We start from the raw sequence: 11,685 nt of genomic DNA on the forward strand, positions 1-11,685 counted from the left end.
GTGTAATATATCTCATCCAATGCACCAAATGCCCTGATGGAAAATACGTGGGAGAGACCAAACAACAACCGTGCACCAGAATGAACACACACCAGAAATCTATCAAAGACAGAAACACTCAATTACCTGTGGGGGCACATTTCTCACAAGAAAACCACTCTCTCTCCAATCTCTCAGTCCTGATCCTCAAAAGAAACTTACAAAACACTTCCCAGAGATGAGCCTATGAATTCCACTTCATCAACCTCCTGGATACTAAAAATCATAGACATTGGATTTATGACACATTATAACCTGCCTGACATCTGACTTCCCAGGTACTTCTCCACTATTCATCCCCCTTCTCTCTCCCCCCACACCCAGCCTGTCTCTCACCCATTGACTCCTCAATCTACATCTTCACTGACTACCTGTCTTGTATACATACCAGCCCAGCCTCTGGCTTCTTTACTTTTCATTCCATCCAGGAAGAGCACACACCACCTGCTGAAACTTCCTTAGCCTGACAAAGGGTTTTTGAACCCAAAAGCTTGCTTAAAAATTGTTTTCCAATTATTTAAGTTGGTTTAATAAAAGATATCAGATTCACCTGAAGAACCTTGTCTGCCTAATGCTCATGAAGACTCTTCTTGCAGGTTTAAAATAACCACTCCAGCAAAACCAGAGTGAGCACCAAAATAGAAGCATAAAACTAAAAGCTAAGAAGATTTTGTAGATGCATGAATCATCAAATACTATTTGGCTTTCCCAACTCAAGAGTTGTTCCCCAATCCATTTATTATGCCAAATTTTGATTCAAGTAATGGAATTTGATGCATGGGAAGGCTACCCCATGGTCAGTCTGTTCCTCCCAAACTCCACATCAGCATTAATAGGAATTACACACGTGGGTCAGGCCAGGAATATAACTGAAATAAAGAAATTCTATTAAGACACATTCTGCCTGTGCAATCTAAATTCAAATGGCCACATTCAATCATCTTTTATAGGTCTTGGAGACATGTATCTCACCAGCAACTAAAACAGCTTTAATTTCTCCTTTATAGTATATTGAGCAGAGTTGAAGAGTAGTGTAGAAAATTGTTGTTTTGTGTGTTAAAAAACTGACCATAAACTAGGCTGTCAAAAATGCTAAATCAAAAGGAATGTCACAGTAATTTCCATGATAAACTCCATTTATGAACAATGAATTGTAATGCAGACCAAAATAACTGTGTGTTAAAGAAATGCTAATAAAGATGCAATAAATAAATCAAGCACATGCAAGTTAGAAGACACCTGAATTAAGGATGTTTGTTCAACAAGTCATAACCCAGAACTGTTCCTCTGTGAAACATAGAAAGTTCAGATCTAGATTTGAACTCAGCCATTTGTACCTAGCTCTTGGCCAAGTGTATTTCCTGAAATGCTTCAAAAGTTGAATACAGAAAATAGAAATTGAAAGGGAGAATGAGATAATTTTCTTTGTCACACCTGTAGTCTGCTCCACTAGAACAAGATCTTGTTTGCACTCAAGATTTTTCATATCCATAATTCCTAGAGGAATTTAGCTTATTATATCTTTAACATAGAAAATGCTTAGACATGTTGGGTATGTACAGATATTTGGGGAATTTAGGGGAAGGTTAGATCAAGTTAAAAATGGCCACCCAATCTAGGGTAAGTCGGGATGGGGCAGCACCAGGGGCTATTTTTAGCCCCCCCACCTTCAGACGAACAACTGCCTCCCCGCTATGAACCAATCCCTGTATCCTGCCTGTGACAGGGGGTCATTCCAGGGCCAGTCACAATGTTGACCCACCCACCTGTCTAGGGTAGTCAGCCCTGCCCTGTCTGCCATGACTTGATGTATAAAAAAAGATAAAAAATTGCAGGAGGCTGCCCATTTAATGCCCTGATGCCTACGGCATTATACATGGCTATGAACTTCCCCTTATACCATGTCCCATGCCTCGCAGATGACATCCACAATCCACCATTACACCCCTAACCCCTTAACTGGGCTGCACTCAGCCTCTGGCCCAACTTGGCCTCAGGTGTCCTCAGATGTTCCTGGGCCTCCTGACCTCTCACTAGGGCCTCAACTCACACCTTCTCCCTAGGGCCTCAACGCTGGCTACTCCAGTTGGCCCATGTGCAGTCCTTCATGCCCCGACAAGGACCTACCCTTTATGGCTGCAGGCCACTGCTTCACCCCCACACTGGGGCCACTATTCTGCCCCCTCACTGGGCCTTAAACCCCTTTGGCCTCAGGTGTCCTCAGATGTGCCTGGATCTCACTCTCAGCCTATGACCCACTCAGGCCTCAGGTGTCTGATGACATACCTGGTCCCTTCTCCAGGGCCTGGGCCCTGCCTCAGGCTCCACTCTGGGCCTGTGCCTCTGTGCTTTTCTGTCAAGGTGTGTTCCCTTAGCCTTTCCCCTCCATGGGGTACCCACAAGGCAGCAGGGGTTGAGGCTTTCTGGTGCCCCATACTCACCGTTCACTGGGGAGGCACAGGTGTGGCATTTCCTGGAAGCTTCCCTGCCACAAGCAGCCCCATCACACCATCCAGCCTCATCAGAGTGTAGTTTCAGGTCATTCCCCAGGACCAGGAACCTCCTCCATCCCCATAGTTCCTATCCTGAACCTCCAGGTGTTCTGTGAGCCAGGCAATGTTCTCCTTCCGGCTCCTTGCAGCAACTCCTGGCTTAACTGCTCATGGCTTAGTCTTATTCTCTAGCAGCTAGGCCCTCCTTCCAATCAGACAGCCTCTTACTGGCCATGTGACTCTCCTGATTGGCAGTGCAGTCACCTGCAGACTGCTCTGCTACATGCTCTGGCCCTTAAAGTGGCAGACACCACAGGTGCCCTGCCACACTGCCCACCCCTCCCCCCACCCTAACTTACTGGTGAACTGGCACAGGAAGCAGATTGTGGGATCAGGGTTGGGGAGGGGTCAAGAAGGAGGGGTTAAAATAGCCAGTGCCAGGAAGGGTAAAAAAAGCACAGCCTTGGGGCTGGGATCAACATATGGGCTTTCCCAACCCTGGGGCTGTGCTGGGAACTGTACAGAATCCAGGATAATTAGATTGGTTTAAAATGGCCAACCAGATCTAAGTTAGACTACCTTGGATATAGAGTTAACTTAGATCGGGTCCACCATTTTTATACTGATCTAACTGTCCTGAACTTCTGTATAGCTCTCACTTAGATCAACCTAACTATAGATCTAAGTGTAAGGATCACACCTGGGGGAACTAAGTTAGATTGGGTGGCCATTTTAACATAATTAACCTCTCCCTAACCTCCCCAAACATCTGCATGCACCTGTTACCTTTGCTAGGCTTGAAGGCCTCATCCCCACTCAGGCTTGTCTCCATCAAAGCTTCAGTGAATGAAACTGTACTGGCTCGGTGAAATCTCAGCCCCACTGAAATCAGAGGCAAAACTCCCAACAACAAGGTTAAGACTTCAACAAGGTTAAGATTTCACTAAACAGAGTATAACACAACAGAGTATAAACTCAGCCATTGTCAGTTCCTTCCTTTCTTTTTTTATTAAAAGATTATTTCTACCTTCAGAGTTGTGTGTCTAATGTTTTCAACAGCCTGGTCTAGTAGTCGTATGAAGGATAAACCATGAAGTCTCAGTGAAGTGGACATCAAAAAGAAATACCTGGTTTTGTTCAAATTGCATTTTTTCAGATCTGATTTTGACCTCTGTGTTTGGGCCTATTAAAAACATTTTTACAAAATGGAATCTGGAAAATATTTGAACAAGGGGGCTGACATTTTAAAAATGAATTGGCTTTTTATGGCTAACCCACGTAAGAATTATATGATTCTGTGACATTCTACATTTGAAAATAATAATAAAGTAGGAAGCCAAAAAAAACTATTTTAAGTCAGTAGTTTGTTGTGGCCAATATAATGGCTGGCATGGATCTCTAAAAAAAAGCTACTGCTTTGTAGATTGAAAAAGTAACCAGGGATTATACACAATACCCTGTATTGTAGTGTGAGAATATGTTTGCTTACTGGAGGTTACTTTTTCAAGCTAAAAGCTTAAATCTTCTGTCCACAGAAGTTGTATTTTAACCTTTATAAATGCCTCTCTGCCCTAAATGTACTGCAGCTTTTTTATTCTGTTTCAGTTCACATGGCTGTGAGACCTTTTCAGCTAATAGTAGCGCTCCAGCTGTATTAGGTATATCCATCTTAAATAAATGTAAGTGAAAATGTCCCTCACATTTGTTGACCACTTTAGTTTTCACTGAGAGGAGAACATTTCTGAGAAGCTCTTGATGCCCTTGAGAGCAATTTTTCCTATTTTTCTTAATTCTTTTCTGTGCTTTAGCTTCTCATGACAAGGCTGAGGGAAACCCACAGAAGTAAGAGGAAAGTGAAAAGAATAGATGACAAAGACATAAAGAGAAGGGAGAGTCATAAGAACAAGGGTAAAATAATACATAAGAGAAGTATTAATGGTGGGAAACAGAATCAAGGAGGAGGAATGAATGAAATGGGAAAGGTAAAGAGGCCAAGAATAGAGGTGGGGTGGGGAATGGGGCAGAATAGTTGTGACTGACACAGAGAAGAGCAATTTAACAGCTACTGGAGTTGAAATAATCTTTGAAATAAAAACCCTTCACTAACATATCATAGTCCTTTTGTCCCATCCCATTTGAAAAGATTATTAGAGAACTCCCTGCCAGACATAAGTGAATAGAAAGCCCTGATTATATATATTACATGATTGCTGATCTTAGCTGGTGACATTTATCTTTATGAATTCACTGAGTTCTTTAGGTGAGAAAAATAAGAAAGTATGCCAGTGTCATTCTGTTGGCTGTACTCAGTAATGAAAATAAATGTCAGGGTCATGCTAAAGTTGAATTATCATGTGTTATATTTGTGCACAATATTCATTTTTTTCTCTTTATTGCTATACATTTTCTACTTAAATGGAATAAAAATGGTATAAAATACAACTATTTTAAATGTTTACTTCTTTAAGTATTTCATGGACACACACATATGCCAATAAAATAATTTGCAGAAGATGACTCCCATGCCCAGAGAGGTGTTTTCATGCATACCTAGTACCAAATACTGTTTTGTCATGTGGAAAAAGGGCATTATGGTGTATTATTAAGACAGCATGAGATATAATTATATCAAATTCTGTAATCTGTTCTATTTTATATGTTGAAGTAATTACTTTGAGGTTATATTACTTTCAGCTGGCTGTTGTCCCCATTCAGACAGTTACCCAGCTTGGAAAAGGCATTTGGACACCTCCTTCAAAAATTATTACTAGCAACCACCAAGCCTGAAGTCTGGGGCCATCAATTTTGAGCTCCTGGCCTACTCCAGGGAACAATGGTCTTCCCACATATTGACCGCAAGCAGGGGCAAATATTGCAGGGGTAGATTTAGAACTTCATTTGAGTGCGGGGCACAGAGATGAATCCCTTTTTAAGACTGGGACTTGGCTGTGCGCCAGAGGGCTGACAACTGTCATATGTAAAAGGGACTTTCAGAAAAGAGATGGTAGAGAGACAGCTCAGATTTGTGGGGATGTCTTAAGACATTTGTTATTTTACAGCTCAGTAACCCTTACAGGCTTTTGAGATTAATGTCAATGAGGATAAGAAATTCCTTTGCTAAGCCTGTAGACTTTGCTTTCCTGACACATTGTTTTCATAGGCAATATATTTGAAGCCCAGGAAGCCTTTAGCCTTTGGGGAAGTCCAATGGAGCATCTGTAAGTCTCAGACACTAATTTCTGGATCTAAAGTATCTTGTTGTGGCATTCCACATTTCAAAGACAGTCAGACAAGTGGTCTCATGTCTGGGAGTATGTCATAGCATCTCCAAGCTAGAAAGAGTGACTAAATTTTTCCCAGACCTAACTGGCTTGAAAGCTTATGGAATTGAGTAACCTGGAGCATTTGCAACAGACAGGTGACAAAATTACAGAGTTATTTTCTAACACTTAGGGATAGTACTAGTCTACATTCATCCATATGTTACAGTCATATCATATTATACAAATATGAGAGTAAGCAAGAGATCAATGGATGTATGCGTAATCAGCACAATCCTGGACAGATCATTCGCTGTTGGTGTCATCTTCCTGAGGGTGGAGTTCTCTTTCTGACTTCAGTTAGTTGAATATTTCACTGCTTTTAATGGTAAATCAAAGATTTTCACATGTGAGACCAAAATCCATGCATTATGTGTAAGTGTTAAAACATTATACATGCTGAGGGCAAATTAGCAAATTATGCTACAATGGTAAGAATAATGCCTGTAAGTTCATTTTCATAAAACTAATTTTATCACTGCATTTTTAAACACTGTTCTTTTTGGCTGTCTGCTTTGTTTCCACCTGAATCTCTCTCACTAACAAATCACCTCTAAATGCAATGCATGCAGTGCTAAAGAACAGGCCTGGAGACTGCATGAATGAGGTTTAACTCAGTTGAAGAACTGGGTTCATACTGAGACATGGTGAAAGCTATAGTTGGTACCTGGAGATTTGAAATAGAAAAGAATGTGAACAGAAAATGGGTGAAGATCAAGGGGTGGGGAAAATCAGGATCAAAAGGAATAGAAAAAAAATTGAAGGAAGGGGAAATGAAAGAGAAACAAACAAGGATGAAAGGGAAAGAAGAAAAAGGAAAGGAAGGGCAAGGGGGAGGAGGTGGAGGATGAAAAGCAACCTGACAACAGCAGCTGAAGATAAAAGGTAAGGAATAAGGCCTAAAGTGAGACAGAATTTAATTATGCATACTTTTCTTTAAATGGCCAAACGCCTGAAATCCTGTGGGCCAAATATCCAATTGAGTTTAGTTTCTGGGACAAACATTGTGTATCATATCTAAAATATTTTAGAAATGTAGCACACTTAAAGTACTTAAGAATCTCAGCAAGCGTACAAGATTCTGGGGAGCTAAGGTGATTGGTTATAGGGCATCAACACTCCTTTCTATATCTAAGCTTATGGCATCATAAATTCTATCATTTGCCAGTTTTCAAGTGGTCTGTGTACCAGTTTTCAAGTGGTGGCTGTGTACACTATCCAAGGAACAGTGGGTTAACGTACTCATTTAGCCACTTTGTTGGAGTAGGGCCTAAGTGTGAGAATCTGTGCCCCTAAAGGGTGTATCAAAGAAACAGCAGCTTAGTGAGGATAGGAACTCAGTCAATTTGCAGAAGCTACAAAGTTGGGTCTAAAACTTAAATCAGTTTATAACTGCCCCCTAAGTATGCTCTACTAAAAACCTGAAAGGAGGAAACACCAAACAAGCTTAAAAGATGAATAAATGCAGGAGCATTGTCAAAGAGTTCTACCATTGCTGGTTTGATTTGCCTGATTAAAACTTTTGATCAGAACGAGACCGAAAGAGGCCTGCTTGATATGCACCTTCCATCTGTTTTTAATTTTTGTCAAACAAAATCTATTCTTAGTTTCCTTTCCTCCTGATCTGTGCCCTCAAAGACCAGAACGCCATTGTCAGATACAGGCTCCAGATAACCGATAGCACTGCACTACTCTTCAATGACAGGGATAATAAAATGTTATATTTTTGAGACTGTTTTCCAATCCAATCAACTTCAACAATTCTTGGATCAGATTTTGATATCTTTATCATTATTATATTAAGATGTTTATATTTACTTTGATTTCTAAGTCCGCTGAGAATAAAGCACTTAATGGTGTCATACAGACCAGTGGGCAACATACTCTTGCTAGCTGTATTTTTCACTTTTATTATGTCAGTGTAAATGTCTACATAGTAGTCTCCATCTCTTTCTTATAATGCAATTAAAATGATGACTGTTTTTTAATTAACTAATTTTCTTTTTTCTTCTTTTTTTTGTCGTTTGCTTGATCCTGTGCATCTTGGGCAAATTTTATAAGACTCTTCCCACCTATGTTAATACAATTCAGCTTGACTGATGTTAATGAACATTAACTGAACCACACAGCTTGGTTCTCAGTAATACTGCAAAAAATAGTCAAGTCTCCCTAGTGTAGACAGATCCCTTTTCTTTCCCCACTGAGATATTTTTGGCCTGCTACGAAAAGGAAAGGAAACCATTGCAAAAAATCTGCACTTGCTTCTTTCTTTGAACAATGTGAGATCTGTAATAGTAGATTTTTCTGTATTGCTGACTCATAAGGGAACAGATATTAAAGCTCACTCAAAGTTTTGCACTTATAATATCCTGACTTTGCATGTATCTCTTTTAATGTATGTCCTGGCAAACCAATATGTTCCCAGGAAAAGACTCTAACCACCACAGAGACAGACTGATTTGCTTCACTTATTGGAAAATGCATTAGTAAATAAAAATATTTAATCTTAAAACAAAAACATGATGATCATACAGCATATCTGACACTAGCTAGATGTCTGTTTCTATTTAAGCACTTATGAAGTACTTTTATGTTGCAGATATTCCACCAATCAAATTTCCGCACTGGCCAAATATATTTCATCTTTAAAATAAACATACACACAATGCCTTGGTTTGCAAAACAAATAGTTCTTAAAACCAAGTGAAATCTTTGGATGCAAAAACAGCTCGCTAATGACTTGAAGAGGAATAGGACCCATATATCCAAGGATAAAGTTCAGCCAAAAGAATTTAATTCCTCTTCAGAGTTAGGGTTTCTGGATTGAACTAGACTTAACCTGAGACAAAAAAGTGTTCATTAGACCAGAAATTGAAATCCAGGTCCCTTGCCTCTGAGGATGGTGCATTCACCACTGGGCCAGACCTATGTGCACTCTTGCAGTCTCTCTCAGGCTCAGTGAATATGTAAGTGAAATAACTTCAGTTATTTGACACTGAGAATCCACCCCACAATATTCTATAACCTGGGGGGTGAACAATTGTTTGCTGCATGTGGTTTAAGTTCAGGCTACTTACTTTAAACTGCCTAAACCTAGACTGGGAACAGTGCATGCAGCTGCTCACTGTTGCCAGGAATGGCACAGGAGCCAGCCCAAGGTAACTCAGGGTAGATAGGGCAGGGGAAGGTGGGAGGCTGGTAGGACTGGGTGCTCTGTCAGAGGGGTGGTTGGGGGCTAAAAAAGCCCAATCAGGGTTGGGGCTATAGAAGTATCACAGCGCTGGGGCTGAGGTGAATGGCTGGGCTTTCCCAACCTCAGGTCTGTGAACACATGCAGGTGTTTGCAAGATTGGGTTAACCCCTTTCTATATCAGGTTAACCCTTTCTTGATCTAAGTTAGTGAACCTCATGAGATGAACTTAGATCAGGTGTGCCATATTTTGGCCGAATTAAACCTTCTGAATGCTTGCATAAATGGAGATTCAGATTGCCCTAACCCTGGTTAGGGCAATCTAAATGTAATGCCTGTACATACCCCTGGTAGCTAGAGAATTCACTTAGGAAGTAGGACATTCAGGTTAACTCAGTTGGAGAAGGGTATTGAATTCTTGTCTTTCGAATTCTGAATGAGTGCTTTAACAACTGACTTGTTGGATACCAAGGGCAACACTTCTTCCTCCTCCATTTTGTGAGAAAAGCACTTTGGCCAAGCCTGATTCCAGAAGATGGTTCAAGGTTGTGAATTCTGACTGAAGACAACTATCTGTCTGTAGCCAAAGGCAAGATGCCAAAGCCTCAGAACAAATGAGGCTCAGAGCACTTCTTATCAACATTTTCAATTTGCTGATTTTACAATAGCTTCCTGCTCAGCAAGCTAGCTGTTGTGGATCCCATTCTTATGCCACTCTTCCCATTCAATTGCCCATTCTTTTATAGGGCTTCCAGTTGTCCACCTCAGACCTATGGATTCCACTAGCCAGGAAAAGTGCATAACAATAACTCAGTGATGCAATGCCAAAGTCTTTGATAAAACTAGTCTTTAGTTAAAAAAATTGAGGCCTGCTGTTATGGATATTGAACCATTCCCAGGTACTACTATGCTAACGTTTATTAGCCAGGAGAGCTCTGGATGGAAAACTGTTCTCCTATACTCAAATCCTTTCTGATATTAAAACATTTTGTCACCAGTTGGAAAAAAAAGCCCTTAATTTTTTTGTGTGAAATACATACAGAATATTGATATGAGCATTTAATTTTTATAATGTTGAAACGTTTTGATGTCAGCCTTTTCAAAGTTTTGTCTTTCTCTAATTTTCCAACATTTCAAAAGATAATTTTGATTTGAACAGTTAAGTTTTTATTTGGAAAATGTCAAAAAAACCCTTTTCCTTCATTGTTTACATTTTTCTGAGTCCAGATATTTTTCAAAACTGGTCCTGTTCCCTGAACTATTTTGGTTTTAAAATATTGGGCCTTTTTGACATTTTTTTCCTTTTGAAATATTCTCAACTCGTTCTACTGGTACAATAACATCTGTGGCTAATTTTATTTTTTAAGGCCACAAAAAGTTTACTTCATCCCCCCAAACAATATTTTTTTCTATGTTTTTAAGTAGAAAATGATTTTTGATTCTTGATTAAAGTATTCAAGTGTTTCAAGTTAAATGTTTCTCCCTAAAATTTGAATTGCAAGAAAAAGTACAGATCCTTATGGAAATAGAGAGCCTAAAGGAATGGAGTTAATTGTGACAGAGGATCTAGGCTAGGGTTTGTCAGTAAATTATATTTTATCATGAGAGAAATCAGCAAAAAAATGGCAATGACTCCAGAAAGGAAAGAGCCCTTTGATAATGGTGAAGTGTAAATTGATTGTGATAATAACTAAGTCCTCTCTCAAGAGACAAGTCCAGAATTATTTGCATCCAGTAAGATGTGTTGCCATCACACTGTGGTTAACACAAAGAAGAAACTGAAAGATCAAGCATAGACAATACGAGTTAGTGAAGGAGCTGATTGGGCTTAGAAACAGAAGCACACCTCAGAAGCTGCCTCAGTCTTATCCTTTACATCTGTGATTCTCAACTACAGTGTCGTGGCACACTGGGATGCTTTCAAATCCTTAGAAGAGCACCCTGAAATGTAAAGAGATAAGCAGATAAGATAAGCAAGTTCAAGCTTCCCCAGCCTGGCCAGTTCCTGCCCCCTACACACATTGCCTGGCCCCTCTTCAAGGAAATACAATCTGTAATATATAAATTAGTTTTTGAACTGGGTGCTGTTCAAATCACAAACGTTATTGGTGGGTGCTTTAAGTCCAAAGGCAGTCTGGTAAGGCACCAGAACATCCTAGTGTGGCAGACTGTGTCCTGGAATACCACACTTCCTGGACACTTAGATCTAAAATTACCTTGAATATAAGATGGCCCCACAATAATTAGATTCTATATGTGAAAAATTTAAAAATTTGTTATAATTTTCCAGATACAGAATCTAAGTATTGGAGGGTTGTCTTGAATTTGCACCTCTCCCCCTCCCCTCCACTGAAAGCAGTGGCGGGGGAGGGAGGGATGTCAGGGGGCTGGAGAGGGTTCGGGCAGCCCCTTTGCCCTCTCTCGCCCCACTTCTTCCCCCTATAGTCTTCTTGTCACTGTACTTGCATCCCCTATACCCAGCTCCCCACAACCTCTGCCCCTCCACCCAAGTTTCCTCCAGTCTCTCCCTCTTCTCCTCAAATTTCCTCCAGTTTCTTCCTTTTCCCTGCCCCAACTTCCCAACTCTTCCTCTCCCCCACTCTAACATTTAGATGTTGTTTGGGTTGGTCCCTCCTGGAGCACA

The 11,685-nt window shown here is 40.4% G+C and overlaps 1 long non-coding RNA gene across 1 annotated transcript in view; it reads left to right on the forward strand.

Annotated features, from left to right (window-relative positions):
* LOC109299593 overlaps positions 1 to 10,830 on the forward strand; it is an 18,155-nt gene extending 7,325 nt beyond the window's left edge. Inside the window, exons 3-4 of the long non-coding RNA XR_002097928.1 lie at positions 7,719 to 7,722; positions 10,817 to 10,830. This is a non-coding gene — a long non-coding RNA (uncharacterized LOC109299593). The remainder of the gene's footprint in view (positions 1 to 7,718; positions 7,723 to 10,816) is intronic.
* The last annotated feature ends 855 nt before the right edge of the window (positions 10,831 to 11,685 follow it).

The sequence above is a fragment of the Gavialis gangeticus genome, unplaced genomic scaffold, assembly GCF_001723915.1.
Source record: "Gavialis gangeticus isolate Ggan-Ray unplaced genomic scaffold, GavGan_comp1, whole genome shotgun sequence".
Classification (NCBI taxonomy): Eukaryota; Metazoa; Chordata; order Crocodylia; family Gavialidae; genus Gavialis; species Gavialis gangeticus.